This window comes from Glycine max, chromosome 5 (assembly GCF_000004515.6).
Source record: "Glycine max cultivar Williams 82 chromosome 5, Glycine_max_v4.0, whole genome shotgun sequence".
NCBI lineage: Eukaryota > Viridiplantae > Streptophyta > Magnoliopsida > Fabales > Fabaceae > Glycine > Glycine max.
In genome coordinates this window covers 26,926,736-26,932,508 of record NC_038241.2, presented here as the reverse complement: position 1 = coordinate 26,932,508, position 5,773 = coordinate 26,926,736, and the positions used below count along the sequence as shown (strand labels likewise).

The window sequence follows — 5,773 nt, the reverse complement described above, 5'->3', positions numbered from 1 at the left end:
ATGTTTTGCATAGTCATTTACCTCACAAGTTCTTCAAGGGAAGGTTGAGGATGAGCCTCAACTGTTTGCTGTTTCTGGGGTTGTTGTTGTTGTTGGATTGGTGGAGGAATGTATGGTCTGCTTGGGCCAGCAGCATTTTGAAAGGAAGGAGCAGGTTGTTGTTGTTGTTGTTGAGGGCTAGACCATCTGAGATTAGGGTGATTCCTCCATCCGGGATTGTATCTGTTGCTGGAGAGGTCATAATTGTTCTGCTGTGGTTGATTTTGCTGCTGAGGTTGAGGAGGTCTATTGTAAATGTTTGCAGCATAAGCTTCAGGCTGCTCAATTATTCCAGGTTGCTGCATGGAAGGGCAAAGGTCTGTGTGGTGGCCGGCAGAGGAGCATAAACCACAGACTCTTGCGACAGGTACAGATTTCTGATTCAAGGCTAGCTGGGTTACCAGGTTAACTAAGCCATCTAGTTTACCTTCAAGCTTCTTGGTTTCAGCTACTGAAGATGAATTTGTGGCGACTTCATGCACTCCTCTAATGACTATAGCATCATTTCTAGCACTAGACTGTTGGGAGTTGGAAGCCATCTTCTCAATTAAATTTCTGGCTTCAGCAGGGGTCATGTCTCCAAGGGCTCCACCACTGGCAGCATCTATCATACTTCTGTCCATGTTACTGAGTCCTTCATAAAAATATTGGAGAAGAAGCTACTCCGAAATCTGATGGTGAGGGCAACTGGCACATAGTTTTTTAAATCTCTCCTAACATTCATATAGGCTCTCTCCACTGAGTTGTCTAATACCTGAAATATCCTTTCTGATGGTTGTGGTCCTGGAAGCATGGAAAACTTCTTCTAAGAATACTCTCTTGAGGTCATCCCAACTCATGATGGACCTTGGAGCAAGGTAATACAGCCAGTCCTTTGCCACTCCCTCTAAAGAATGAGGAAAAGCCTTCAAAAATATGTGATCTTCTTGGACATCTGGGGGTTTCATGGTGGAGCAGACAATATGAAATTCTTTCAGATGTTTGTGCGGGTCTTCACCTGCAAGGCCATGAAACTTTGGAAGCAAATGGATCAGTCCAGTTTTAAGAACATATGGGACATCCTCATCAGGGTATTGGATGCACAAGCTTTCGTAGGTGAAATCAGGTGCAGCCATTTCCCTTAGAGTCCTCTCACGGGGTGGAGGTTGTGCCATGCTCTCAGAATTTTCAAAATCAGAATGCTCAAAATTATAATGCTCAAAATCAGGATGTTCAAAATCACCAATAACAGAATGCACAGACTCACCAGTAATGGAATGCTCAGGATGATCAAAAGGTACAAAATGATGCCTAACTAATCTATGAAATGTCCTATCTATCTCAGGATCAAAGGGTTGTAAATCAGATGGATTGCCTCTAGTCATGCACTACATTCAGCATGCACAACTAGTTGCCTTCTCATGTAAATAAAGGCGTAGGTTTGAACTACAGCTACCCTCAAATGATATCCAAATAACCTGAAATTTTGTGAGCAACCTTATAAAATGATGAGAAGATAGCACATAAAATTTCAAACAAAAATTCAAAGTCTAACTATGGAAGCTAAAAATGGTTAAGAAATTTTTTTCTACCCCAAATACATATATAATAATTGCGATTCTGATAACCGGAGCAAAAGTTATGGTCGTTTGAAGTTTTGACAAAAATAAAATTTGCTACTTTTTTGGAACTTTCAAATCTGACCAAACTAAAGGCTCTAGCTATTTTTCCCACAAAATATAGATTAAAAGAAGTTACCACAAAAAAAATTCAGCCAAAAATAACAACTCTAGCTACTAAAACAAAAAATCCCAAATAATTTATCAAGGGTGGTCGCTAAAATCCGTCGCTACATAATTCACAGCAAAACACCCAAAACTGAAACAGGGGAAGCACTTAACAAAAAAACTAAAACAAAACACACACTAAACAAAATACCAAGACACTAAACAACACTAACATACACACTAACACAACACTAACAAATAAACATAAAACATGAAAGAATTAAACACTAACACGACACTAGCTATTATGAACCTTTGGACACTACTCCTCGGCAACGGCGCCAAATTTGATCGAGGCCGTACCCGAATCAAATAAACATTAAAAGGCAGTAACTAGGAAGTGATCCTAGGTTGTTTCCCAACGAGCAATGATAAACAAAATGTTCATAATATACTTGCAGTAACAGTAACGATTGGGGGGGGGGTTGTTTGTTTTGTGAAATAAAGAACAAGCGAACTAGAATGCGAAATTAATAGTATTAAAAATGGGTTGTTTCCTCTGATTCAGAAGCCACTATCTTGTCCTAGGTTATGGAGAATTTGTCCCTAATAGTTAATCACTTAATCCAACCCTATTTTAATTTACTAAGCGAAAACCAACTTAGGGCTGTCAATACATGATTAGGCAACACATACACCAATTAACCCTTCATCCATTAAGCATGAACGCAAGTTAGGCTTAGAGGAAATTAATCAAACAAGAAGCGTGCACAGATTAATATTAACGAAAGTAGGTTAATTGGTGAAGGGAAAACTACCAAGAAGCTACATTATAAATAGAACCTCGAAGAGAGTTAAGCTTCGTTTTCAGAAGGAAACAACACCAGAAAATTAGCCTTCCATAATTTCAACGAAAACAGAGAACATAAATGAAACTAGGAGCAGAAACGTAAATAAAGATAAGAGCATAAAACGTAAATGAAACTAAGAACAGAAAACGTAAATGAAACTAAAGGCAGAAGAAGAAACAAGAACGAAATTGCAATTAGAAGCAGAAAATGGAAAATTACATTACATGAACAGTAGCATTAGAACAGAAAACGTAAAACCCTCAACCCTATGCTCTGAATAATGGTCTAACATAATAGCCTTGCACAAATCCCAAGGCTACTATTTAAAAGAGTCACTCAAAGTCACTGGGCCCTATTACATTATTCTGGCCCATAACGAAATAAACACTGAAATCCGGATTAAGCGCTGCTTATTTGCCCTCTTCAAGCCCACAACCAAAATCCGGATTAAGCCCAATGTTTCATTAATTCCTGAAATTAGATTAAAAACATCAAATTAACTAAATGAGCCCAAATAATAAAACTGCCTAATTAATTTGACTATTAAGACTAATCAGTAATTAAAATGATGCAAAACGGGTATAAGAAATAGAAGAAAATGATGGCACATCAGTTGCATCCTCGATAGTGGATACCATGATCATGTTTATGAGGTGAATTTTGCATCTGCTGGAGTTGGAGCTTTGGCTAAAACTAGTCCAAGACTGGTACAGTTCCTTTTGTTAATTTTTGGAAAATGTCCATTAAAGAATTTATAAATAGTGATGATTTATTTAAGACTAAAATATGATTTTTGTCCTCATAAATATAAAAATGTTTAAATTCATTCTTATAAAAATTTAAGTGTATTTTTTGTCCTCACAAAATTAAAATATAACTTTTTATCTTGGACATAGGTTTGGATAAATCTGATCCTACGATGATGACTTCTTACATTAGTTATATACATATAATCGATGTAAACATAATTTTGTTACAAAAAAACTAATTTTAATGAAGAATTAATTTATTTGTAAATTTTAAAAATTTGTCACTAAAGTTTTACGGACACTCATATTAGTGATGAATATTGCATATTTGTCACTAATAAATTATTTTCTCATAGTTTTTTACATAGGTTATGCATAACCCATGTAGCAAAGCAATACACATAGGTTCGAAAATCTGAACCTTGCTCCAGATCTAAAAATGACACATTTCAATTTTACAAGGACGAAAAACATACTGAAAGGATGGATTTTGAACATTTACATATTTATGAGAACAAAAAGCATATTTTAGTTTTTACTTAATATAGCCACATGACTTGATTTAATTATATATGAAAGGAATTTTGCAAAGGCTTCAACTTTACAATATTAGAAAAGGTTTGACCTTATAACATACAAATAGTTTATGAGCTTACAATTTTCGAACAGATTAAAAGCCTAAGGATTACAAAGGTCAAGTCTAAGCCTTTGTATCTCTCAAAGCTTGAGTCTAAGCTTTATTCTATCAAGAGCCAAATACAAAGAACACTGAGTTGGCTGACCTCTATTAATGAATATGCTCTAGAGTCTAAATTAATTGCACTGGCAAAGTGAGCAACTACAATCCTCTTTTGAGGACACTAGTAGAAAATATAGAATTAACATCGGAAGATTAACATCGGTTTTTTTAAAAACCAATGTTAACAAAAGCGCGGTGACATTTTTGTAAATAAGTCGAGTTAGTTAACATCGGTTTTGTCAAAACCCTATCGTACTTGAATTACTTCATCCTCCCGCACGCTAAAACCCTATCGTACTTTCTCCTTTCTCCTTCCGCCTGAGCTACGACTGCAACCACATTGTTGTCAGCTACGATTGGTCGTGACTCTTCTTTCTCAGTCCCAGTCTGAGTTGCCTGTGGCTGCCACTCGAGGTCAACTTCATGTCTTCATTCTTTTTCGTTGCATTTAGACTCTGTTTTCTTTGCTTTTTATAAGGACATTGTTGTCATTGGACTTTATTTTTTTGGTTGGGGTACGGGTCTCTGTTACCTTGTTGATTGAAAGTAGTTTGACCTATTTGTTCTTTTGCTTTGCTCGTTTCACATTTTCTGTTCTTTTGAATGTATTAGAAAATTATTTGCAGTTGGTCTACTATCCTGGGGTGTTGTAGATTCAGTTCCTTTTTCATTCAATGTTTTGATAGTGGAGCAGGGGCTGGTGGTTATATATGTGAGTTGTTTTCCTAACCATAAGATTTATTTGATAGTGTGAAAGGTAATGTAATGGTAGACATGTGGGCAGAAGGGTTTTAGAGGTGTTAGGCACAATGAATGGTTTTGGGGATTTCGATGAGTTAGGAGAACACAAAGGGCTTTGTGTACTTTGGGTCAGAAAACAAAAGCTTTGGTGAAGTAACCAGGCTTTTGGTGTGGCAGGTATTGGTTTTGCTGACAAATAGTGCAGTTGTGAACAAAAGCTTTAGTGTCAAAGTACATGCTTGACCAGTAGAAGGAGGTGCCAAGCCTAACCAAATTTGGTTGAGGTTTAAAGTGTGCTGTCGTTGGGGAGGAGTGGTGAAGATTGAAAATTTGAGGCACAAAGAGTCAATTCTATAAGTACAATAAGCCTTTTGAGACTTTGAAAGTTATTTGTATGCTTTCATCAATTTCAACTTTCTAATCAGTTATTTGCATTCACAAGGTCTTGCGTTTAAATTTGTAGGTTATGTTTCGTTCCACTTTGTAATCTGAGCCATTGTTGGATTATCTACCAAAGGACTTGCAACATACTTCTCTTGTACAGCAAGTGTTGAACCAATTGGCTGAAGGTATGTCTCTATTATAGGGTCTGGATCCCCAAATATCATACTTATGACCATGAACAAAAGCTTCTACATGCCCAAATATGATAGTTGTTGGTTTTTTATATGTGAAATTTTGTAAAAAAAAAAAAAAGAACACTTAAAGGCCATAGTTTAGTTCAATACCTGCATTAGTTGAGTGTGCAAACAGGACTATAATGACAAAGCCTCATAATACAATATAATACCTTATGTTGGAGTTTACTATTTCCTTAATGACATGTGAAATTTAAGTATTAGTTAACAAATGTTTTGGTGTTTTGGGTATTGAATAATTTATTTTTAAGTTTTTCATTGATTTTGTTCATGAATCGTACGATATAATCGATTCATTGGTGTTTTGGGT

General features: G+C 36.0%; 1 non-coding gene across 1 annotated transcript; it reads left to right on the top strand.

The window, feature by feature from the left end:
* Window positions 1–708: 708 nt before the first annotated feature.
* Window positions 709–815, top strand: LOC113001775 (small nucleolar RNA R71). The gene has a single exon (XR_003267261.1). It is a non-coding gene; the product is annotated as a small nucleolar RNA R71 (small nucleolar RNA).
* The last annotated feature ends 4,958 nt before the right edge of the window (window positions 816–5,773 follow it).